At 34.7% G+C, this 27,912-nt stretch overlaps 1 protein-coding gene across 1 annotated transcript in view; it reads left to right on the top strand.

Annotated features, from left to right (window-relative positions):
- Positions 1 to 1,060: 1,060 nt before the first annotated feature.
- LOC149784593 (uncharacterized) overlaps positions 1,061 to 27,912 on the top strand; it is a 160,091-nt gene continuing 133,239 nt past the window's right edge. The window contains exon 1 of the mRNA XM_089933014.1: positions 1,061 to 1,150. The gene's annotated coding sequence lies outside the window, so the exon portion shown is untranslated. The remainder of the gene's footprint in view (positions 1,151 to 27,912) is intronic.

Raw genomic sequence — 27,912 nt, 5'->3', positions numbered from 1 at the left:
ATACTGAGGCCAAGGGCTATCGTATATCTGAAATTTGCAACTGGACGTGACTATATACATTTTGTGGTAATGACGTTTACGTCTGGAGAGTGCAACCTTGAAAAGATGATATACATCACGTTAAAACTTAGAACTAAACAAAATAAATAAGCAAAATCATAATAGGTAAAATACACAATCGTTAAAATCTTTAGTTTCAGGATATTACAATCAGAAAACTGTAGGATCAGACTATTCTCTTAGTGCTATCCCAGCTTAAGAAGGCTGACTGTATCAATCCGCGCAAGAAATATATTAACAAAAATATAGTTTTTTTTTCTTGTTTATACGAAAATAGCCAATAATTCGACAGAGACATTTTAAAGCATCATGTGTAGAAGATAAATTATAACAAAATCTCTCAACTAAATTATTGTTCAGAGCTATCTTTAATCGATATCCTAACACAGATTATTCTGCTATAACACTAACCGAATTAGCACAGAAAGGAGACACAGTCCGTGCAAGTCAATGTCTTGTGCAGAAATAGTAGAAGCACAGTAGTAGTAGTAGTAGAAGCACAGAACACAAAAAGTTAGTAGTAATTGTATTAGCAGAATTAGTATGGAACTGGAAGCAACAAATTCATTGTAGAATCGCAATAGTAGTAATAATAGGAGTAGAAGCATACTAGTAGCAACATTAATACTACTGAAAGTAAACTTATTAGCAATAGTGTAGGCGGACGAGTCGGTTAGATTGGTTAGTCATCTTTCAGAGAGGGACAGACATATGAAAAAATGTGGAAGACAGTGATTGTGATTTGCCATCACAATTATGTATCATATATGTATGTCACTACCATCTACATATTTGTTTTATCATATACATGACCCGGAACAAGATAAACTTCACAGGATCCTGTATTAAGGAAGGCTCTTGAAGTTTTCACTAAACGTTCTCCACCAAGAAGAATACAATATGGCTGGGCTAGATCAAAATTATATGACGCAGGTCGTTGCTATGGGCTTGCAAATATCTGTAGTGATTGATCGTTTTATGTAAAACAGCAATACTTTATCTGGGGGAACAGAGACCAGTAACTCACATATAAAGTAGTGCTCAATTTAATTCTAGATACTGAATTTTCAGGGGATTTATGTATAATTTTGTAAGTATTAATTTTTTGCACATTATATTGCAACAAAGTACGTGTTTTAGGCATGCTATATTTTAAAACCAAGAGTATACACATTATCTATATGCACAGATGTCTGAATTTATTTTGGGTCAATGTATGGATTAAAATAGAAATGATTATGCTCTTAATAGGTACAGCTGATTATTATATGATATTATGGGACCTTTAAGAACATTCGGCTGTCCAATATCACCTCATATCAACGTCGATGTACAATGTTTGAAGGAATCAATTGGGGAAGGAATGTTGGAATGACGCAGCGAGAAATATACACAATTAACAAATCATCGCTGTGTGCACTCCTTTCCTTCAGCTTCGCCTATTAGAAGAAATATTTTGTATGGTTCGTACGGAGTCACTAATAAACAGAAAATTAAAGCAATAAATTTGACACACTTTGATTTCAGAGATGTATCATTATGGGGACATTCTGTTTTGATCAAAAGATAATATGGTGTCAGTGTTCACCTGAATTTGTTTCAAGCATATGAAGCAGAGAGCTGGACTAAGGTGAATACTCCTTTAGAAATAATCGACTTTTCAAGATGTCATAGCTACAACAAAGAATTTACATGCACACAGACATACCAAGCTCTGCAAGTCTCTAATGAGCGGTGTTTTCCTGAATGGTCTTGGCATCAGTAGTGTGCGAAACCAAGTAGAAAATTTTATTTTCATATCAAGACGCTCAGGTGAAACTTTTCCGAATGACTGAAGTCGATATCATTCGCGATGATGGGCTTAACAGACACTAGTTTGAAATAGCTTTACCCATGTAAAAAAAACAAAAACACAAACGACGCTGATCAGTTAATTGATATAATGCTAGATGCCTCAAACTGGTTTTTAAGAACATTACGATATATAAATAAATACAAACTTTAATCGATCAGACGTAGTCTGTGTACGGTGGTTAGCTTTATCAATTTGTACTAAGTCTCTCAATATGGAATGACATTGACATATTCTTCTCTCTGTGTAGGTTGATAAAATGAGTCTTTATATGAATCCCATCGTATGATTTGTATATCATCTGTCTTCAAGCAAGAATGTTTCTAAACAGCTAAGTGAACATCCATAAGCTGTTCTTTATCCTTGTTCGCAGTGTGTATAAAGTACGTAATCATGTGTGAAAAGGAAGAATAATCAGACATGTGTGAGTAGATTGTGTATATATATATATATATATATATATATATATATATACGTGTATGCTTTTTACGCACATGATTAAACTATTCAAGAAACAAAAACTTCTATACCATCACGTCAACAATAAGACTCTTTTGTTCCTGCATTGTATGAACTATACATTTATATGAAATAAAACCAGATATTATAGAAAGGTTACGGTTTGGAACAACTATAACTTCTTATCAAACAATTATCTGAAGTTTTCTCAGTTATGTTTGTTTTTGGCCTAGTTTTGATACTCTTTTTGCCTTTTTTTTCTGGAAGTGGGATTTTAACCTTTAAAAAAATCTGCATCTATATTTCTGGTCTACTCCGGAGTCAATGCGACAATTGGGCATTATGTATATAAAACAACGAATACATTTTAAGATTAAAATTAAGTTATTTCAATTCAGGATCATTTGGAAATTAGACGGTCGTACATTTTCTCAACTAATATGTTCAGTTACTGTATTGTAGAGGTCATGACCCTCAAATATTTGCACAAAACCCATTACCTGAGGGAAAATACTGATGTTGTTCAAACTGCATACTTGTTGGGCTAGGTCGATATGTAGTGATTGGTACGATATTTGAAAAACACTCACATTGAAATAGTTAATAATTGAAGCAATCGCAGTCTAATCGCATTCACTCCGAAGCACACTTTAAGTGAAAATATGGATATTTTGTGAAAGTCTACTGGATTCACGGTGCTAATTCAGTTTGCATAGTACATTTATGCAAGCATCATGATATTGAAAATTCAAAAACTTTAAATGTATGGGTGTTCATGATAAAATCTATATTTATCAGCACAAGCGCTTCCTGGATGATAGCTTCTACTTAGAGAAAAACATATGAGCCGCGGCATTTTCTGGACATACATGTGCTTGAAATTTGTGCTTTCAATTCCGCAGCAAAGCGTCAGATGATAATTTCAGTAATATGAATGTTACAGACTCAAGACTTAAAAGGACTAAAATTCCATCAATAAATAATGACACTTTTTTAGATACAAATATCATAGACTCTTAAACGACTCTTTTTACTAAAATCTGTCATTCGATATTAAACAATCCTGGCCAGCCACACCCATTTATATTCTATTTACCTTCACCCACTTCCAGACTGGTTCCCATTTTTTCACGCAGGTAGTACCGTGTGTCCTAAAAGACACGAGCTCTACTGCGGTGTAAGTTATGAATGAATAAATGAGCACATGACATGAAAAAGTAAGAAGAGATTTAGCTACCTTGTATTAATTGGGGAATATGTTATCTTTAATTTCCTCGCTAATAAAATGCCTGCGATATGTAACTCCTTGGAAACTTTTGAAGAATGTGAATATACTATATGCAAGCTGTAGTTGTATGAACAGGAATCTGGAGAACGAAAATTGTTCTTGTATTTTAAAAGTCAGTGTTACATCATACGATTAAATGCTTGACCCACATATCCATGTCGGATCGTGTATACTTACATTTATGTGATGTGATATGATGTGATTTGGATTTTTAACGTAGATTAAACAATTGTTTCAGTCATATCGCTAGGATGTCTGCAGTGTGGCAGTTTATAGTGATGCCTAGCACTGGGGCATCATGCCGCAGACATGTAGCATGATGTCCCACCCAGTCACATTATCCTGACACCAGGCCGACCAGTCCTAACACTAACCTCTTAATGCTGAGCCCAAGCGAGGCAGCTGTTAGTAACATTTTTGTAAGTCTTTGGTATGACTCGGCCGGGGATCGAACCCACGACCTCCCGTATCCGAGGCGGACGCTCTAAACACTAGGCCACCGGAGCGGTCTTACGTTTATATATTACTGGCATATAAATTTCAATGGAACAATGATAGTACTTTGTTCGTGCTTTGGATGAATTATGGAATAATATGAAAAAAGCAACATATTATAGAAATATTAGGTTAAATAAACAAAAGCTGCATATGATTTAAAGCCTTATATTAAAGAAAAGTTTGTATTTGAATTAACTATAACTTCATGTGAAATAATATTAGGGGTTAAATTGTTATTTCTCGCTTTGGTAAATATATTTTAGTTTCTAATTACAATAGCATGCATACCATCGAATAATCCGCTTTTTCTGAGTGGACTTTTCGAACCTGAGTTGTGTTTAGTGCGAAAAATGTATTCGGGTATTTGGTCTATAAACTGAAATGGCGACAAAGAAGAATTTCAACTTTGCTTTTATTTATTTTTCACCATTCGCCGTTAATGTAGATTAAAACAGAATCCAGAAATTGTTGTCTTTATCTTTTTATTTTAAGAGAAGGTATGCAATGCCATTTTCACAGATTTTGAAACCGGTCAAAGTTTATTGACATCAAGTTGGTTACTTATTCCTTATTCCTTATTCCCGATTGAATAAGGAATAAGTAACAAGTTACCGATTGAATAAGGAAAAAGTAACCAGTAACTATTTCTACACGAATTTCGTTACTTATTCCTTATTCACATCCAGTTGGGTATTCATTCTTTATTCACAGTTCCATAAGTAGTTGGTTATAACTTACTTATTGAAGATTAAAAGCCCTTCATGGCATGCATTAGTGTTATTCTAACCCAGTTAGAGAAAGAATTTGATGCCAGCTATATAATGCTAACTGATGACTCAAGTAAACGTGAAACCACAATAAAACCATACAAGTTTGAAATTGGAAATTTCTCTTATGTTGTCGTAATGTGCATAGAGAAGAATTATTTCAAGTATCTACCTGTTTAGGAAGCCTATAGTTGACATCGACTGTTGTCTTGAAGTCCTTGGAAATGGGTAAACAAGCATACGGGTAGGTGTATGAAACACGCTCAGTGTGAGTCAAATCTAATAATACTTAGTGCGAATTAAACCCCTAACTAGACGATTTTGATTGCAACTTTTTATGGACAGTTTCTATTCAAGAATCTTTCCCAACATATGCCAAAGTCATTACAATAATTTTTTAATCGATTTCCAGAAATTGGGCTACATAAAGAGTGGATGGGTGGTGGTGGAAATGCAGCATATGTGGCAAGAAGATAATATCTTACTTATACAGGTGGGACAATACTTCTCCTCTTGAAAGAGTTTTGACATGGACTTTTCACTAACATTTTATCTCTATGTGGTAGTGTCGAGGAACGAAAGAAGTCCTGATGAATCTCATTGAGAGGAATCAGCGAAAAAAAGGGGAAACCTATGGGCATCGGGTATGAAGAAGACGCACACCATATATATTATGGTGGATGGAAATTAAATGTGTGATTTCCTATCAGAAATTATTACCGGTTCATTTATGAATTCTTCTTTCTTTCTATAGACTGTATTTACTTATGCGCTGAATACGTCGGACAATATTTTATCGGTCAGCGCACGAGGCCATTCTCTGTTCATGTAGGATAGTACGGTCATGGCGCCTTTATGCATTTATTCTATATGCGTTTCTACCTGTTGTTTTGTTGTTGAGTTTAATTATAGTAGCGTTCGCACAATTGTGCATGTGCCACTTTTTTCTGACTGCACCGCAGCCTGCTAGTTGTTCCTGGGGAAGGGATGGTGCCACCTCCCCCAGGCTTTTATGGATTCAAGGAACCCTGATAGTTTGGCCTCAATGTGTGGGTCCATAAAGGTCCCTACAGTTGAATGGTTGGCTGTCATTAGTGGGAAGGAGAGCTCGGGAACGGTCTTGCTTGCTTTACATCGCTGGTTTCTTGTTGCATTTGCCTTTTTTTTTTCTTTTTTTTTTTTCGAGATTTTTTTTTTTTTCTCTTCAAAATGTTCTAAAAGGAGGGGTGATGTTCTATGCTGTTTATAGAGGTTCTTAGTAGATATGATGTATGAAGAGAGATTTTCAAGATTATTATGGTATTACTAGTCGAGGTGTTTAGGGTGTGTTTCCTACGTTATGTTATTTATAAGTTTTTAGATATTACCTCTTTAAGTTATTTATTAATTGATGTTTTTAGAGATTGAATGTTATTTATACTTTATTTAGCAAGAGACCGGAGTCCTAGCCGATTACACGGTTCGTTAAGGACATCTAGGACAGGAATTCTAGCTGATTACTCGGTTCGTTAAGGACATCTAGGGCATCCGATTTTGCGGTTTCCTTAGTTTTTTATAGGTGCTTCGTAAGTGAATTATTTATTAATACTTTTATAAAATTGAATGATATGTTATGGTTTTTTATGTGGTGGCTTCTACATTTATTTAGCTAGTTACTGGGTCTTTTGGTTTTGTGGGGATAGTAATTATATTTTGTTCCTAAGTCCTGCTGAGTCTATGAATTGATTTATATTTTTATATGCTGATTGTTTATTTTTATTAGATTCCATAAGTAACTCTGGGTATGTGTGTGGTAATCCAATCTCTTTTTGGTTTTTGATAAATATTTTCCGAGCGAGTTGATATTTTGGGCATATATTGAATACGTGGTGTAGATCTTCGGTGGTGTGGCAGTTAAAGCAGTTAATGGTTGCTGGTTTATGTCCTATAAACCTTCCAAAACTGCTTGCTAATTTAGTTTTTCCAGTTATTATCCTGTTTATGGTTTTCTGTTCTAAATAGGTACCCTTAGGTAGCTGTATGTTCCTATCTACGTTTTTTTGGGTTTTATGGTGATTTTTCCCTTTTGTGGAGGAGTTCCAAAAATCTTGCCATGTTTGGTCTATATATGTTTGTGCGAAGCTTATTGCTTCTGTAGAGCTATAGTTAAGCTTGATAGAGTTTTGATCTCCTAGTTTGGTTTTTGCAACTTTGTCTGCTGTTTCGTTGCCAGAGATTCCAATGTGCGACGGTATCCACATGAGCTCGACGTTTCTACCTGTCCAGAGTTTGTTTGGCGGAATCGCTGTTTGCGTTTATTGATGCTGCTTAGCAATATCGCGTCGCGTTATATCTGACTTGTTCGTTTGAAAGTTCCTTGAAAAGAGAGGATATTATCGTCTGTGTAGTGTCCAACATGGTACGAAATCCAGCTTGGTCGACTTTGCTACATCATATATAAATTTATATCATAGGTTCCTAATATTTTGTTTTAAAGAGCCCCTTGCTTGTAAATGCGTATTTAATGAATTATTAATTTTAAGTATACCTTTGCCTCTTATTTTCAATAAGCAAATAAATTCACTTTAAGGAAACGAGCTTTCTCTCTTTTCCTTCTCTCTGTAGTTCTAGTTTTATACATTGTTATTTTTCCTCCTATTTCTCCAATATCTAAATCATATCACCGAATTCACTTTATAACAAAAACGAACATTGGTTAGAATAATTGACATACGTAGGGATTATCCATCTATTTTAGCATTAACTTCGCTGATGTGTTTAAGCACGGTCCACCTTTTATCAGTACAGTCAAATACTTATGGACATATAAACAGCAGAGAAAGGCCTAATTAAGTTTCGTAAAGGTTTGCCTTCGTTACATAAATAAGCTGACACAGATGATGTTTGTTATGTTCATAGTTAAGTACTTATCAAAATTATATATCAAGTTAACCCATCTGCTTCTATGTTTTCCTTCTTCCTATATCAATCTTTTAATATTATATATAACAACCCATTTAGTCTGGTGGCTAATCCAACCTGCACAATCTTCATATATAATTGCATCGTAATATGTTTTAATATCGAAACAGGTTTAGGTGGAACGATATATGTTTCTACAGAATTAACATTTTAGTGGACCACTATGGTACTGAAGTAGCAAGATGATTATGATGATGAGTATAGCATGAGAGGCAGTATTATGGTCATACTTCTTGTTCCTATATAATATGTATTAATTTCTTGAATATATATAACAACCGTTTGCACTATATATTTTATAATTTCACACAATAAGTACACATTCAATTTTAATGATTCATAATTTCGAAAATATACCCTCAAAACAAGCATTACAATGTTTACAGAGGATTTTAGTTACTATGCTGGCAAAACCTATAAAGAAAGAATTTAAATTCTACAAAGAACAAAGTAGCGAATTCTAGAATTTAACACATTAATATAATTTCATAACTGAAATGAAAAGAAAACGTTCGGGATTGCAGACACAACTATGCTTGTATCAGCCTCCTGAGACCCATTTAGACAGATTTGACTGTCCGGGATATGCCAAAAGATGACCTTATCTCGGGACAAAATTCGTACTTCTTGTTACTTGACTGACATAAGGAAACACGAAGGATTTACGTCGCACCACTAGATATTATATTTCCCTAAATGAGAAATCGAGAGAGAGAGAGAGAGAGAGAGAGAGAGAGAGAGAGCGAGAGAGTCGGCTGATTATTTTAATGCTATCGTGTGTTATTTGTCCCTAACGGATACCTAGAAACTAGAATATTGGTTCACTGTCTTTGATGTATTTCAAACGGGGGAAAATTATTGATATCTAGTGACTTCTAACCCTCACACTTGATGGAGATGCCTTGTCCGTTTATGTGGGCACGGGGGTATATGTAAACGTTTATGACCTCGTATATTCTAGTAGAGAGGTCACTGCATGGGAAGCTTTTCATCGTTTAGTTATCAGTAAATGGATTTAATCTTTATAAACCATGTATTTCACGAGTTCTGCGTATGGATTTATTTCGTTGCTAGCTGAATGAATCTTGATAAAAATATATCTTTCTGTGTATCATATTAGCTTGTGAGTTGGTACTTTATTTTTCCTTTCATAACCTTTATAGTGCAAATAAAATCACAGTCATTACTGCATTATTGCGTCTTTAAGCAGTGATGTAGTATTATCTGCAGTGACTGATGGGAATGTATCTAGCAACAGGAAGTTGCCCGGGCACAAGTCGATAAGAATAGACAAGTTAAAGCAGGAGAGCTACATATTTAGAGAGGTATAGAGATTTCGTAAGTAACAGTCTTCTTTATATGATATAGAACTTCAAATTTGTATAACCTATGTTCATATTTAGTTTAAATAATATCTAGTAAATGTATGTTGCAACCATCAGCCTAACCACGCAAATGCTATACCACCTAGTTGTTCAACAATATTTTTTCTGACATCACTGGTGGCAAATGTCAGTGAAAAAGAGGTTTTGGGGAAGAATAATGTGTTTGTCATGATTGAGTTCAAACTTGGCACAGATCTTTAAGCTGCTGATCATTTTAGTAGTAACTTAAAAGTCCATTTCTTATAAACGACTGAGAGATTACGGGAGCCATTTCACACCATAAGTACGCAAACATCATTTGCATCATACGGTTTGCTGTTTTATTTTTAAACTGTTAAATTTATATTTAATATATATTGATAATTTGGTTTGACTAGTCAATAATTAAACCTATATTTCGAGTTTAAAAATGACAATTATATGCAAACAAAACACCGTTTGACATATTTAATTACAAGAACGTGGACGCAAATGGCGGAATATAAAGTTTCCGTAGTCTGGTCCCCTGTTTCGTAAGAACCCTGCGTTGCACTCCGTCATAACAAGTCAGGTGAATGCCGACGCCATATTGTATATGTGATCCAAACAAAATGGCCGCATGGATAAGGCTTTGTAATCACATAGTGACAAATATTTTCCTTTAATTTTATGTCTATTAACAGTCGAGATTTTGTATTGACGCTAAACTAGCAATTCGGTCATATAATTATGTTTTACAAAACTTCTACTAATTGGCGAAAATGACAGAATGGAGTGCAGACAAAGACACTTGTTAATACTGTACATTTCCCGCTACCTCTTAGGTTATCTGGCATTTTTATTGAGAGGCTGGACTGTTAGCAAAAATCCGTGCAATGGATCACATATTTTAATTTCGAATTAGTATCGATGCCTCATTACTCAATGTGAACTTTCGCCCAAATACATAAAGACATCAAAATATAATGCTAAAATTCTAAAGAACATACAATTACCTTTAAATCAATACCAAACATGTCTAAATATAGGTCTTGTCTCAGCACCAAAATGAGAAAGACTAAAAGCTCTAAAACAGACTTGGACTGCATCACCGGCGCCAGCAAGTAGGGGGGAAGAGAGGTACCTCCCCCAGATTTCACCTCTGATGTCTCGCCCCCACGCCCACCCCAAAATAATTTTGCGGGCGTCCTTGGACTAAACCGGAAGTAATAATTTTGACTCGATTCCACTTGACCTCGAATAGAGGAGTGCAGCATAGGGAGCATACAAAACAGGAACCATGCTATTGATAGTTCAAAAAATTAGTGTTTTTAACCATAACCAGAGTATAGCAGACAATGCAGTAATATATTAATGACTTTGTTTTGTTTATTTTCTTGTGCGCCAAATATCAATTATGTGTGCAAAGAAAGGACCTAGCAAAGACAAATGTTCGAGATTGATAGGGAATGCATGAAAAGCAAGCAATTCTGCATTATCATGAGTTGTGATGTACTTGTAGGAATATCTCTTTGCGTAACACTCTATCCACGGAGACAAATATTAGCAAGTACTTAAAGCCATACTTGTGTGGGACTACACATGGAATCAACTTGCATACATTGACCATATATTGTCCTTGATAGTACTAAATGTGGTACTTGTTTAACAGACACACACATACACGAACGCACACATACACGAATATGTGACCATCATCAGGGCGACATCTGTCAACGTGCAACATTAGGGTGGCATAATGGCATCATGTTTTGTTATGCGAGTGTAGCACATATTTGTACGTGAATTCATCAAAATGAGTTATAATTCTTCTTATCATTCTGAGATATTCAAGTTTTATACAAGAAAGCACTTTTTTAAACGAAAACATATATATGTCACCATAATTCTACGTGGCCATAGTGCCTACAAACAGCTATGACGCTCAGAACATCTTTAATGTGACAGAATCTTCACACATAATTAGTCTAATCCGGCATTAAGGTGACAGTGTTTATAAGGTTCCTATTGCCAAACCAATCAAAACAGGAAAATAAATAAATGTTACTATGACCAGAATCATAAATTATGAATTTCTAAAACTGCATTACAACATCTGCATGTAGATTTGCAAACGTTTTTATGTTGAATCGTTTTAAAGTGTCATAAGGAATCGTGCAGATGAATGACGGAAGCGGCACTATTATTTTTAAGCGAAGGCGTGTAATCATTTTATGTTTAGGCCCCATGACTAGATAAGTTAAATGTTTCTCTCCACTCTCCCATTCCCCCAAACTGAAGTGACCTAGCAGTGATATTTGCTGGAAACAAGTTAATAACTGGCAGACGAACACAAGTGAAATACCTTCTTCATTATTCACTCTGCTCTAACAAATTTTCATTTTATTTTATGCTCAAAAGAATTGCTCGCAATATGTATGATAGGCTGAAGTTGCAGATTTCTTACGGTATACCGCGAGGTAATGACATATACTTACCCTTTAAGTCCTGCACAAAAGATATAAGCAGTTATATAATTCTCCTTCTTACTGCAAAATACAACAGCACATACAAAAATTAAACAAAACAGCATTCTAAGAAATGATTGTATTCATTACTGAATTTGAACACGGGTCATCTATAGAGTTGTAGCTATATTTACCTCTAGACCACCAAAGCGTCTTGAATCAGTTCTTCCATTTCTTGGTCAAAATGTTATAAAGGTCTTTTTACCGGTAGTGAACATTTATTTATCGTGTTTCATTCCATTGTGTTATTAAGGTAATCTGTTTTCAGGAAATCCAGTAATCCACATCCTATAGTAAAAAGAAGATAGGATGTTTGCTTGATCCAAGCGACATAACGGATATTTTTGATTACGTGCAAGGAAAACCCAAACCTTTCAGGACTGGCGACGCTACGATTGAAAATATTTAAGTTTTACACCCGCGAGATGAACTATATCCGTTAATCACTCCAAGCAATCTGATTTACGCGTTTATTCTAAAATGTATTAAGTAGGAATATGTATAACAGATTAATAACAGATTTCTTACAATATCCCGCGCGATATTGTCAGAGATGTTCCGTTTATATTCTGCTGTGGTTTGTGTACATTCGTAGAGAAGATATAAATAGGCTTAGTAACATAATTATCCTTCCCAATTCAAGGTAAAACATAAAAATGAAGACATAAGTTGTCCACATCAGTGGGTTTTAACCTGGATAATCTGACTGAGAGACAGCTATATTTAACACTATCATCTTTACATAATTAAACATTTTGGCTCATAATGTTATAAATCTGTTGACCGCAACGAAACAATTTTAAAAGTATTTAATCTCGTATGTCCGCAAAATGACGGAGCTATTTCCTGTACTCTTTTTAATACATTTGCAAGCTATGAATTAATCGTATGTCACGCCGTCAAAATCTTGTTTGTACTAATATCACATATTAAATAAGTACAGATACATTATAGTTAGGAGCTTTAATTCATGACTAATTATACAACTCCGGGCATAGGATGTTTTTCTATATACTGGAAGTGATATTTTAATTAAAATTATGGCAATTGTCAACACCAGCTTTTGTGATAATACAATCACAAATATAAATATCATGGAATCCACTTTAAAGATATATGTCGACCCTTATGGAAATTGTAGATTAGGTTATTTTGTTGTACCCTTCTTGTCTTCAATATAATTTGTCACACGTGAAATCGTCATTAATAGAGACATCAATAACAAAACAAAATAACTTATGACATGGTTAAAGAGTGCTAACAATTTAAGTATCGTCTACTTCCCAACCAATTAGTCCTCGTCGATGTAGGCATCATAGCCATTTATACCAGATGGGACCATGCTCATTGAACGAAGGATTGTTGAGGAAGACGTTTTTATAGAAAATGGCAACATTTTATTTTGGTAGAGTCCATCTGGAGTTGCAACGGCCGAAATTTCTTGTGCTCCATCCTTAAATGGAATATGCCAGAATCCTTTAAACAGTGGGAACTTGGTGACATATTTTACATTTCCAATTTGTCAATATCGCTATCATTTCTAGGTATTGGCTACAAGTCTGTTTTGGTACCACTGTTCACCTTTCTGTAGTCAATGCATATATGGAAGGTATTATCTGATATCGGCACAAGAATAGACGATGAACTCTAGTTACATTTGCTTGGTTCACTAAAATCTTTCTCCAACAAATATTTGGTTTCTTTTTAGAAAGTTTTCTGCCAGAGAATAATCATCCTTTAAGGATGTTGTTTTATAGGTGTAGAATCTACAATTTTAACATCATCGTAGATATTGGTTGTTAGAGTTGCAGCATCCTGAAACAAGTGCTCATATTCACATATTTACTGCTTTAATTCATTATTTCCCTGAGGCTGTAGATGGGAAGGTCCTGATCCTTTAACATTGTTAAATTTAGAAGACTGCTTGAAACAAAGTCACTAATATCCGGGACACTTCACCATTTTAATCATTACATTGTGGGACATGTACAACTAAACTAACTGAGTACTTTATAGAACTATATCTTTCAACATACTCATTTATCTTACTTATATGTCATTTGTTTCTTTTTCCGACTAACAGGAATTTGATTATATAGTTTTAGTCGCTTTCGTTTTCACTTATAAGCACCATGATAATTAGCATGAAAACGATTTTGAAGTAATGGTAAGAGAGGCAGAATCGTATCATCAGGCTACAAGTTCTTTCCTTTGTAGTTTTGCCTCAATCCCATTTCTGAGTGAGTATACTGAATATTATTTCTTGATACTTCACAATCAGAGACATAATATAAAAGAGTAATCTCGGAATCTTCTGTTAATTAAAGGTTATCTTTTAAAAACTCCGACGTCAAAAACTTGCTTCCAAAATAGTAACACATGCCATTTGACAAGTCTATTTTTATTTTCGGCCAAGAAAATGATATTTGATCTTGTGATTAATCTTAGTGACTCCCAAATGAACACCCAATGGAGTTTCATGCACTTAGCAAATAATTTCTTTTCTACACGACTTTGAAATAACAATTTGATAGCTCACTGACCACGTGACACCAGATGGTACATCAAATGGTATCCATTATCATAACAGGGCGCCATTTATCAGCAAATAGCAACTTGGTACCTCTGAGAAATCATCTTAGCTAATAGCCCTCTGAAACATACCGATGTTTTTCCCTGTGATTGTCGTTTTTCACCATAATCAGAAACGAGACAATGAGGGCTTAAAGAGGATCATTGTGATCAATACCTTTTCATTGATCAGTATCGGGATTGAAGCTGACCTCATCCAAAGCCTGACCAATTAATGTTCAGCCAAAGGAATAATTTTCTGATCAACTTCATTCCCAAAGTGCCATTTTTGTTTATAGCTATAGTAACTGCACAAGCATGATATTAATCAGGGATTTCATTTTCAATGGTATCAACGTTCTGATTCAAACAGGACTTATCAGTTACAAGTCGAATAATCACAACCTTTTCTGCAGCTAAGGCATTGCCTAGCACAAAAATAAACCCACCATCGATGGGCAAAGAAGTCTCCATTCTGATAGTCCCATGTCGTGAAACTAAGTTTGATCAATTTACACAATATCGTCCACACCATGAAATGGGAGTCAGGTTGAATGTCAGTAATATTGTGCATTCTGCACATTAGAACTGAGGTTTAGACCTGTCTGGTAGTAGTAAGGCATCAAATGAACCTCCCTCCTACAAACCCACACTGCTTGCAAATGAAATATTATACTTGTATAACTATATGGAAGTTATCTCTCATGTGTTTTAGATTAGTATTTCGGTTATTTAACACAAGATGTGTAATAACTCATGGTACTCGAAATTTAGACTAATAAAGGAATCGAGCTATACACTCTTCCAAAATGGACACATATAAATACTTCCAGAAGTCTGACGCAGATCTCGATATGTCATTTAAGTATAAATACAGTATCAGCTAAAAGAGTGAGGTTATATAAAGACATACAGAGACATACAGACAAGCAGGCAGTTATACACAAATAGTCAGGGGCCCCGAGTGGACTAGTGGTCTAAAGAGCTCACCGTTATGGATCACTGTCATCTCACCTATGTCTTCCTGGGTTCGAATCTCGGGCTCGGCCAATGTGGGTAATTGAGAAAGCTTGCCATTAACTTCTTTCCTGGGTTTTCCCGGGTTCTTCCTCCACCATTTATAATGGCCGCCGTGTAAAGGCTATCTTGTGCTGCAAAATGGCGTTAAATCCTATAACAACAACAACAACAAAACAAAGAGTCAAATAGATCATATTGTTATCAAAAATGTTTATTTGTCTTTAGAACTGAATGATTCGAATGAGAAAGTGCTCATTATTTGGTCTATAATATTATTCTGGAACTGTTACACATTATTCGGAGGAATTCTGGACCACGGCATCTTGACAAGCTTGATTTATATTGAAATGTATTCTGTAAATTACGTGTGCCTGACTCTTTTGCATTTCGACGTCCACAGGTTTGTGGAAATGTGCGTTCAAGTTTCATATTTGTAAGATTGTGGATTATGCCATTGGCATATTATGGTATTTTAAAGAGTTTTGATCATCGAAGTTCTTACAACCTTACGACTTTCAAACGGTGTAGGCTCTAAGAATTATCTGTCAAGCTCCTTATTAAAATGGTTGAAAATCACTTTGAGATTAGCACGCTGTTTTAAGTAATTGGTCATGATACACGTATAACGGGCTTATACATAAAATACTCAGAAAGCACCGTTTTTATTATAGAAATACAATACCATGAAGAATTATTTTATGATGTCCGATCAGTGCAATTATCCGACAATTTTGTAGCATATTATACAAAGATATAACCGTCATCCACTTAAAATATTAAGTACGATTTTCGACACATTTTGCCGACTTACTGCCGGTAAGCTATTTAGTACACGCATATGACAATGTACGTTACGGGAGTGTATGCTGTTAAGCAAACGGATGCTGGCTATTTGAAACAACGCAATAGTATGTCGCCTTGCACCGCATGTCAAGAGCAATTCGTTAATGTCAACGATCTCATGAGTAAAACATACAACAAACATCGATCTGAATTGCGTATACAATATTATCTTATGTATAAACATCAACACCGACATTTGTATTTCGTTCTGTGTGTCACTTCTCTCTTGCCAAATAAGAGATCACGAGTTCGAAACTCGCGGCATCCCATTTTTTATATTTATTTTCACTTCAGTTTTATTTTTTATCTTCAAACTTACTTTTAAGCTGGCGCATCCCATGCTTTCTTTTATTCATTTGTTTGTTTTTATGTTTAAACTTTATTTTATGACCCCCGTCCAAAGACGGGCAATTAAGCTAATAAAGATACGGAGCGATACCTACCATAATACATAGCCAGCATTCTCTCAATTTCTTTCATTCATTATTTTTAGGTTATAGTTGTAACCTGATACTACATTATATAAATACAGAATAAAATAAAACAAATATATTATGTGTGCCAAAGTTTAATCAAATGTATCGTACATTAACACATAGATAAAATATTTGTACATACTTCTTTTCATGTTTTATAATATTAAGTGTTATTACGTTTGTTTACTTTAAGAATTCTTTAGAAAACCTAACTTTAAGAGAACACTGTCTATTGTTTATTACAGGTCGGTTTGTTCTATTCCATTTCGGAAAGGTGCGCTTGTTCTGTTTTGACAATGAATTTGATCTGAGAGAAAAGTAATAAAAAGTATGTATTTTGTATTACAAATCAAATAAATATATCACTTCGAAACAGTGTTTCCCAAACTGATAACATTCGCGTACCCTTCTGGGACATCGATCTTATCGGTCTACATCTTCTCCCAGTGCCGAAGTATTTTATTTTTAGGGCGAATTTTAGTGATTATATTCTGCCCTTGAAACCCCCGTTTTGGAAAGTACTGCTTTAAAATATGTATTTTGGAAAAATAGGAATTGCTTTTGGATATGTCGCCTTAATGAATATTCGTTGACAGTGGGAGAAATACAACCTTAACACATAGTTAACTTTTTGCATAACAATATTTAATAAACACGTGCATGAACTGCAATAAGAAGTCGAAAATACTAGTAATTGGTAATAAAACTTGCATGAAATTATGTGCGTGAATCAGTCAGCAAAGTAATGTAGAAAATGATAGCAAATATTAGGGTGACACAAATTTTGTAACCCTAATGCTGATGTCGACATAATCAATCCTGAGTGACAATTAACGATCACCGTAGTGACGGTTCCACTGTAACACACACACACACACACACACACACACACACGATTAAATACGATATTTTGATTGTGTGTTAATAAGAAAGCTTTCTGACAGATATTCTAGGTTTTGTGAACTTATTCTGACGAGACCCAGTTTAAGAATTACAAAATGATCATATCAACATTAAGCAGACAGCAACAAAACAGAAAAAGGGAGTAGTAGGCCTTGTCATTATTATCATAATTATTGTTATTATTATTATTATTGTCATTATCATTATTATTATTATTATTATTATTATTATTGTCATTATTATTATCATCATTATCATTATTATTATTATTATTATTATTATTATTGCGAGGTATACAAATTAGTTAAAATTCCAGTTACCACATTAGTTTACATAATAGATTATGTTTTACGCATCAGCAAAAATAAAATGAAATAGACTTTAATGTATTGTTTGCTAGAGGATCGAATTATTGTGCTAAACTTCACAGCTCACATTCTTTAACAACAGCGAGATACAGAAATGTATGCAGACTGTAACCGAATTTCGTAACCGTGGATTAGGGTAAAGATAAATACAGTAAGGGTTTGTAATCAAATATTTATGTTGTATGCAAATACACGAAAACTAATAAACATTCAAAACCTTGAAGAAACCTTTTGTTTACATGACCGATCATTCTCACCAAATTCTAGACAGTCTAACATATAACATATTTATTATTTTTATTTCAATTTCCTCATACCATACATAGTATCGATTTTATTATCACAGTATATTTTATCTTGAATTCAATTTCATGATATCACAAATTGTACTGTATTGATATCATGCATCAAGTCTAACTTTAACCTTCTCCTTCGTAAGTGCCTCTGCGAAAGTGGTGAGAATGTTTTCTTTATATTTTTCAATGATCTTAACGCCCTGAATGGATAATGAGTATGCATAGGAAACTCCAATGTAAAACCATAAATGTATTCCATTATGATATCATACATTTCATTTTTAACAGTTCCGACATTAAGTTTCTCCTTTGTAAATGTCGCATTGAAAGAGGTGAGAAGTGTAGCACATCAGAATTCAGTCACATTTACTGTAAAAATAAACAATACACAGAATAATTACATGCAACTACAATTTAATTTTTAAAAATCTAAAGTTCTTCTAAAATGCAATTGACTTTTACTGCCTATCCACTACATAATAACCCCATCAGGCGCTAGATTAGAGCAAAGAGCTTATGAATTAGACTGGGTTTCCTCGATTTTCAAAATCGTGTTACTATTTGTATATTGCTTACCGTCCCCCCCCCCCCACACACACACACGCTCTCTCTCTCACACACACACACACACACACACACACACATACACACCACGATACGCATAAATCACGTGCTGAAAATAAGCTAAACATCTGTGAGCGCTTTTTAACTTATTTAACCTCAATCTTCGTCAACACTTTCCGAAAATATTGTTCTACTCCATCCTGAAGTTTTGGCCAAATCGCGTTTTTAGTCAACTACCGAAACCGTTTTCAAAAATTTAATTATTCCCAAATCGTTCACGTAACATTCTGAAACCCTAAACTAATCACATTTATGCTCCTGTATTAAACTGTTTACCTGGACCTAGTTTTCAGACAGCTTTGGCAGTATGTAACATGTGAGAGTACGAGAACACAAGTGAAAGTTAAAAATCGAACGCACAGCACATTAAATGAAAGTAATCAGTAACTAATTGAAATGCCAGGATACTGATGCATTACGAACTGTATGCTGGATCAATTTTCTTCCACTAGTGATCTCGTCCTCTCATGTATACTGCCAACTTAAATAAGTATCCCTTGTTTTCTTGTTTTGCTTTCATTTTTCTGGGACGATGTGGGTGGGACGGTAGCTACAGTTTTTCTGTGTGATACATGCCTTTTAACTATGCTGGTCATAGACAAGGACATATGATGGGATAGCTGATCGTTCTTTAACACAAGTTTGATATCGCCAGTATAGCTGCCACAGTGGCCAACACTGTTATCGCTACTCGTCCTAAACGGTTGGCACATGAGTATGGGTTTTTTATTAGAACATTTTTTATATTGCCTAGCTGGCCAAAAATGGACATGGTGCCGATCTGACGTAGGAATGGGCGTCACGGCGGCTATCTCAAAAGCTAGTTTACCTGAATGGAGTGCAAAATTGAAATAGTTTTCTTTGAAAGATTTATTATGATGACATGTTGGTGTCAAGTGAAAATATCGCAATCTGATGTCCAATATGACTTCACTAGCTGCCATTTTAAAATTATTGGTATCAGTATTCCTCCTGAATGGATGGTCATATTAACAAAGGTTCTTCACTAGAAGATTTCTAATGTCTAGTCGGTCCTAATAAAGATGATACTGGTTTGATGTTCGATGTCGTTTTATTGCCACTTGGTCTGAGCGAAGGAAACTTTGTACTGTCTTGCTGGTCCTGAGCGCAAACGGTTTCGGTGGTACATTAAAATAACCACCACAGTAGCTATCTTAATAATATTGATATCACTGCTCCTTCTGCACATGGCCTTTGGTGGCCGAGTGGTCTAAGGAACTCGCATTTATTGATAACTCATATCTTATCTCTGTCCGCGTGGATTCGAGTCTCGGATAGGCCAACATGGGTACGTGAGAAGGCTTGCCAGTATCTTCCCGTGAGTCGTTTGTTCTTCCCTGGGTCTTCCTGGGTTATTCCTCCAACAAATATACCGGCCACCATATATAGCCTATTATGTGCTGAAGAGAAAAAGCGTCGAACCCACAACACCACAAGCTCCTCCTTAACAGGTGGTCGTATCCAGAGTGGCAATTTTACAACCGACTTGTTACGATGTTTGTTTGGTCTTTAATATAATATGGTGCCCATCTGACGTATAATATGACTACAACAATGATCGTCTTGAACATTTTGTGATTGTCTTTCCACCAGGACACATCTTACGTTATATTGTTGGTCCCAAATAAGTATGGTGCCAATTCGACATCCAGTATGTCTGCCATAGCAGCCAATTCAAAAGCTTGTTATGGCTGAGGAATGTCAAAGCTGTTCTTAGTATACAGCCCTTAAAAGGAAGAAATGGTGTCTTTAATATCTGGAGGTTGTTTTAAGCTAGTAGAGCGTCTGCCTTTCATGATTTCTGTAAATTATTCTATAAAAAGAAACTAGAACACGGCACACTGTAGCATCCAAATGAGGTGAAATAACATGGCACACAACAACATTCAAATGAGATGCAATAGCATGGCACACTGTAGCAATTAACTAAGACGCAATAGCATGACAAACTGTAGCAATCAACTGAGATGCAATAGCATGGTACACAGTAGCATCCAAATGAGATTCAACAACATGGCACACTGTAGCAGCCAATTGAGTTGCAATAGCATTGTACACTGTAGCAAACAACTGAGATGCAATAGCATTGCACACAGCAACATTCAAATGAGATGCAATAGCATGGCACACTGTAGCAATCAACTGAGATTCAACAACATTGCACACTGTAGCATCCAACTAAGATGCAATAGCATGGCACACTGTAGCATTCAAATGAGATGCAATAGCATGGCGCATGGCCGCAATCAACTGAGATGCAATAGCATGGCACACTGAAGCATTCAACTAAGATTCAATAGCATGGCACACAGCATCATTCAAATGAGATGCAATAACATGGTGCACTGTAGCTACCAACGGAGCAGCAATATCATGGTTCACTGCAACAATAATTAGACCTTACAAAGTAAAGATTACAAACATTAAGCGTCAATATTCGTTTTCACGTATCCCTACCCACCCCACCCGGGTCAGCACGTACAAATTTGCGCTTCTATATGTTAAATGTTTATCTCGTTGAATATTGTTGTAGTATAAAAGAACGTTGCAACTTTAAACCAAAATACAGAGCCAAATGTAGGAGTATGCACTGGTTAGTTATTTTTTAAAAAGTTTAGTCCATTGTTAAATCAAAAAATCTTGGGTTTTACATTGTTCACCTATACTTCATATGTGTGTTGACATGGCATTAATTTTGTAAATACATTGATTTTTCCATGCATAGATGACTAGGTGAAAATGACATTACTGTTGTAAATACATTGATTTTTCCATGCATAGATGACTAGGTGAAAATGGCGTTACTTTTGTAAATACATTGATCTTCTATGCATAGATGACTAGGTGAAAATGGCATTACTTGTGTAAATACATTGATCTTCCATGCATATATGCAAAAAATTCTAGGTGACAATGGCGTTACTTTTTTTGAATACATTGATCTTCCATGCATACATGACTAGGTGAAATGGCGTTACTTTTGTAAATACATTGATCTTCTATGTATAGATGACTAGGTGAAAATGACATTACTTGTGTAAATACATTGATCTTCCATGCATAGATGACCAGATGAAAATGGCATTACTTGTGTAAATACATTGATCTTCCATGCATATATGACTAGGTGACAATGGCGTTACTTTTTTAAATACATTCATCTTTTATGCATACATGACTAGGTGAAAATGGCGTTACTTTTTTAAATATATTGATCTTCCATGCATAGATGACTAGATGCATATCACTGCTATATCTTCTTAAATGAAGTTTGACTGACATTAAAGTCTCCTCATGCTTGCAGCAACATCTATTTGATTTTCATTGCTTTTTAGTTGCTACAAAATCTGATAAACCTGTTGGTAGTATCTGACATTGTATTTTTTTTATCCGCATCTTTTAATTTTATGTCAGTTACTTTTCATGTCACTTATTACCATACAAGGACCTTGCTGACATTATAGCAGCCATATGACGTGTTTTCATGTGTACCATTTTGCTGTGTAACTGTGACGTCATGTATTACTTACTATACATAAACATTGCTTACATTGTAGTAACCTTATCACGTGATTTCATGTGTACCATTTTGCTGTTTCACTGTCATATTCTTTTTATGTGCTATCATTTTCTATAATTTGATGTTGATGGGTTTACATTCTGTTTTCTATCTAGCTTTGTGATCAATACAAATTTCCTGCCGTCGATCTTTTTACATCATTTTGTTTTACATCTTCACTCTTAAGAAAAGCGTTATCTTTCAAAATCTAGGTCCTTATTACTGCTACCCACATATTTTATTGCCGCAATTTATTTTAAAGGAATAATGTTTTCTTCTCGGTGGCTAGTTGGTTCTAACTCGATCTTGTAAAATGTATCATGTCCCACTCAGTTACATTATCCTGAAACCAAGCCGACCAATCCTAACACAAACCTCTTAATGCTGAATATCCTGACACCAAACCGACCAGTCCTAACAATAACCTCTTAATGCTGAATGCCAAACAAGCAAGCTGCTAGCACCATTTTTGTAAGTCTTTGGTATGACTCGGCCTCGGTTCGAATCCACGACCTTCTGCATCCGAGGTGGATGTTTGTTTTATTTAGAAAAAGAATTTTGATCAAAATTTTAATTTAAAAGAACTTAATTTTGATGTGGGTATTTTTGTTTCCCTAGTGTTTTTTAAAAGGTTGTTCGTCCGATAATGCGCCTCTGATGCGGGAGGTCGTGGGTTCGATCCCCGGCCGAGTCATACCAGAGACTTACAAAAATGGTACTAGCAGCTGCCTCGCTTGGCGTTCAGCATTAAGAGGTTAGTGTTAGGACTGGTCGGCCTGGTGTCAGGATAATGTGACCTGGTGGGATTCATGCTGCATGTCTGCGGCATGATGCCCCAGTGCTAGACATCACTATAAACTGGCAGACATCGTAGCGATATGACTGAAAAATTGTTAATACTACGTTAAAAAGCAAAATCACATCACATCGTCCAATAATGGGTTTGATCCCCTATATCAGAGTTCTTTCCCTTGTTTATTAGGTGATGTTTGCCATAGATCCCCTATGTCCCTTGTATGGTATGTGTATCATTGTTATATTGTATGTATGCTATATAGTCTGTTTGTAGGGACGGCAGAACTTCATCAAAATATCTCCCAGTTGTCTTAGAATAGATATTTAGATTTTATTAGTCTAAGATCTTATTCTTATTGGTTTTGGTTGTTTATTATCAATTTCGAATTTGGACGAGAGAACGGTGTATTAAATTATTAAAAAATAAAACCTAGTGTTTTATACGTGTGATCAATTATGTGTCGTTCCTCGTTAAATAAAAAATAAACTACATAGATTATACATGAGATAGGCTGTGCCCGAGTGAGGGTTCACATTTTCTTTTTTTATGTTTCTCCTGTCTCGGGTTAAGCATTCTCTTTTTCTTATTTACCTTAATCAGTTAAAAAAAAAAATCCGAAATGGTTTATATTTTGTATTAGACCTTTAGTTAGAATGGATAACATTTTGTTAGTATCCGTGTTTGTGTTTTGATTGTCTACATGCTTTTCTGACACTCTTTCGCAAGCCTGTTCACGTCGGTGGCGCCTTGTGACGTAACACTGCGACGTCTGTGCATCTTACTTCACCCACATGAACGTCCCCTGTTCCCTCTCCAAGTTAAAAAAAGAAGAAAAAATCCATGTTATGTCATTTAAGGATAATTATTGTTATATTAGTATTTGCTAATCTAAAAGGTTACCTGTTAGCCTTATGAACATTGAATAGAAGGAGAAGGAAAAAAAATGTTTGTATTGTTAATTAATGTAATTAATTTCATTTTAGGCACCGGAGGAGACTACTTATAATTTTTTTATAACTGAATCCCTTGAGGTGAAAAGTGAAATCAGGGACGCAGCCCGCGCCTTGGGCGGTACCCTCCCCTATGCGGGAGGTAAACCGAGCCTCCGCCCCCACTTCTGACCCTTTCCTATCTCCTAATCTGTTAATTTTTTTTCTCCCATGAGTTGCATATATTTTCTCTATTTCTCATACTGAAACCCGGCCAATATGCATACATACATACACACACAGACACACAGACACACACACACACACACACACACATATATATATATATATATATATATATATATATATATATATATATATATATATATATATATATATATATATAAAGATATTCCTTCCCATGGTATTTTGGTTCTGAATTAATTATTTTTATTATATTTAAAATATTAGCGGACTTTTATAATATTGGACTGGGCAGAGCTAATCCTCCCCTTATTTGTGTCTATACAGTTTCCTTTTTTATATAATGCATTATGTAGCCCCATATATAATTCATTATATCATTGTCTATCTTACATAATATATTATTGTCTATATATATTGACTTTAGACTATAATTTATATTTGAATACATATGTTTTGGCCACTTGGGCCCGCTCCATTATGCATAATGGCATAAGTGCCCAGATATTAATGTTTTTATCTATTTGTTTTTTCATTGCTTTGTAGTTTTTCTCTTCTTCTCCCCTACCAAAATATATACCCAGATCATTAACCCGATCGTTTCAAAGATGTGGGGGATATTCAGGGTGGTTCCCCCACCAGTTTGCTATCTTTTAAGAGCTCCGTTGTATCGTGATTTATTTTTTACCCTGATGTTTTTCCAAATGACTCGTATTCCTTTTCTACGTGTTTAAAGGAATTTGGGTCCCTTATGAAGTTTGTGCAATCGTCTGCATGTTGGATCATTTTGCATTCTTCTCTTAAGTTTGGAATTTTTATTCCTTTTATTTCTTTATTGTCTTATTTTGATGCCTACGATTTCGATTGCTATTACGTATAATAGTCATTGATAGTGGACATTCTTGCCGCACTGATCTTTGTATATCAAAGTTACCCGTTACAGCGCCATTCACTTGTACTCTTGCAGTTATATTGTTGTACAGGATTTTGGTCCACTTTTGGAAATTTTCTCCAAACCCAAATTGTTTGCAGTACCTTCTGAATATAGTTATGTTCCAATCTATCAAAGGCTTTTTCCTGGTCAAAGAGTACCATAGCACCTTTTTGACCACGTTCCTGTATATAGCTTATTACTGTTTTTATACTTAAAATATTATTTTGAATGTCTCGCCCTTTTGCACCACATGGCTGATTTAAATTTATCATTGTATCCATACACTTTTTAACTCTTTCAGCTAATATTTTACTTAAAACATTTTAATCAATGTTTAGGAGGGAGATGGGCCTCCAAGTTTTTAAATCTTCCCTATCTCCCTTCCCTTTATATATCATTGTGATTACCCCTTCCCTCATTGTTTTTGTCATTGTATCATTTTTCAGTAAAATATTATTATATAACCACTCAAGAATAGGCGACAACACACCTTGGAAATTTTTGTAGAATTCAGCGGTGAGTCCATCTCTGCCTGAGGATTTCCCTTTTGCTAGTTTGTTAATTATATTCTTAATTTCATCCATTCCATTGAGATAAAATCATCACACAAGTCTTTCTGTTCTGATGAAATTATCTCGCAATTTCAGTCCTGATAATAATCATTTATAATGTTAGGGTCAATTTTCTGTGTTTGATACAAATTTATATAATATTATTTGATGTATTCCATGATTTCCGGTTTTCCTGATATTTCTTTGTTTTCATTGTCTATTAGTTTGTCCATGTTTCCCCCACCCTCAAGCCTTAGCTTTTTCCTTGTATATAGTCCTTCTGCATCTTTGTATATTTTCGAGAACTTTCCCGCCCTTAACTCTCTCCCTTTGTTTTCCTCCTCCATAATTGTGTCTAGTCTTTCTTTTAAGAATTTTTCCCTTTCGTTTGTATTTGTTCGCTCCAGTTGCTTTTTATCGCGTCTTTCTCCATCTTCTGCATTTCTCTTCTTCTAGTCAAAAATTGTATTGCTATCATTTTAAATTTGTTTTTTGAAGAATCCCATTCGCTAATTATATGTTTATTTTTAAAATATCAAATTGCTTTGTTAATTAAGTCAGTAAATTTGTTCTCTTCAAGACTCGTATTGTTCAATATCCATGTGCCTTTCCCCCACTTATGTTGACTTTTTATATTAAGTTCAATATTTATCAGATTATGATCGGATATTTTAACCTTCGTGATTTCCGCGTTTATATCTATCTATCTATCTATCTATCTATCTATCTATATATATATATATATATATATATATATATATATATATATATATATATATATTATTTTCATATTTTGTACAGTAAAATGTATCTAATCTACTTCCTTGTTTATTTTTATACTCATATGTATATTCCCTTCTTACTATAATAATTCTTCTGTAAATGTCTATCATAATGTGATTTTTTATAAAATTTTCCTGTATTTCTTTAAATCATTTATCGTTTGTTGTTGGTTCCCCTACCAATCTATTTCATCTCCCACCCAGTTAAAATCCCCTCCTATAATAGGGTTATCCATTGAGTATTTGTTCAAGTATTTGTACAGATTTTCGATAAATTGTTGTTTTTTATATTTATTTGCGGGGATATATACACTTATTATATGATTTTTTTTCTGTCATTATGTGCAGCATTCTACCTGCAAAGAAATCCCCTTCATTTATCTTTTCCCAGTTACGGTTCCCTCTGGGTTTTTTTAAATTATATAATAATAGCTACCCCTCCCCTTATATCCTCATGCCTAAAGTTATTTCAAACTGCAATGCATTTAGTTTTTCTTCAATCATATCTAGTAGTCCTTTGGAGCAGTTATTATGAGTTTCTTTGATATGAATTGCATCATAATCTGTCTCTTTTGATAAATCAATTACTTTTTTCTTGTCTATGCCGTTTATATTAATAGAGCCTATCCGGAAGTTCTTTCCTTCCATTTTCATTTTCCCACCAGGTTGTAGCATTCGTGATGAATCATCTGTTAAAAGTTTATTTATTATATTTAGTGTTGTTTAGATAAGTTTATTAAGTTATTTATGAAATGTTGCGGGGGGGGGGGCAGTGTTAACAATCTTGTTATCAGGGTTGAAGCTGCTTATTTCGATGTTATCATCACTGAATGTATTATGTCAGGGCAAATCAAATCGCATACAGGTTGTCATTGTTAACTAGTTTATGTAACTAGTTTATGTGCGCACGTTCTATGACCACTTGACTGCATTTCTATGCTAAGCCACCAAATCAAATCAAATCCGATATGACTAATTAGTAGTGTTTCAAACGGCCTTGTTGTACTGTGTTTATTCAGACCAGTTCCTCAGATACAGCTCACTGTGATTTTAATCCAGCGATAAGTGTAATTAAATTAATAAAAGAATCTTTGCCGACATTACGTTGGTTTCCTTATTGAACCGATCAAATGACAGGAATGAGTCTTTACTTTTAATTGATCATACAGAGAAGTAATGTTCACTTGCGACATTGCGTTTAATGGGAAACAAGTACGCTTATTATTGCAGTGTCACTGTCAGTTTAAACGAAAAAATTAGGTACTTATTTACATGGATT

Source organism: Sinohyriopsis cumingii, chromosome 14 (assembly GCF_028554795.1).
Source record: "Sinohyriopsis cumingii isolate HCF-2022 chromosome 14, ASM2855479v2, whole genome shotgun sequence".
NCBI classification, from domain to species: Eukaryota; Metazoa; Mollusca; class Bivalvia; order Unionida; family Unionidae; genus Sinohyriopsis; species Sinohyriopsis cumingii.
This window is presented reverse-complemented; position numbering and strand designations above follow the sequence as displayed.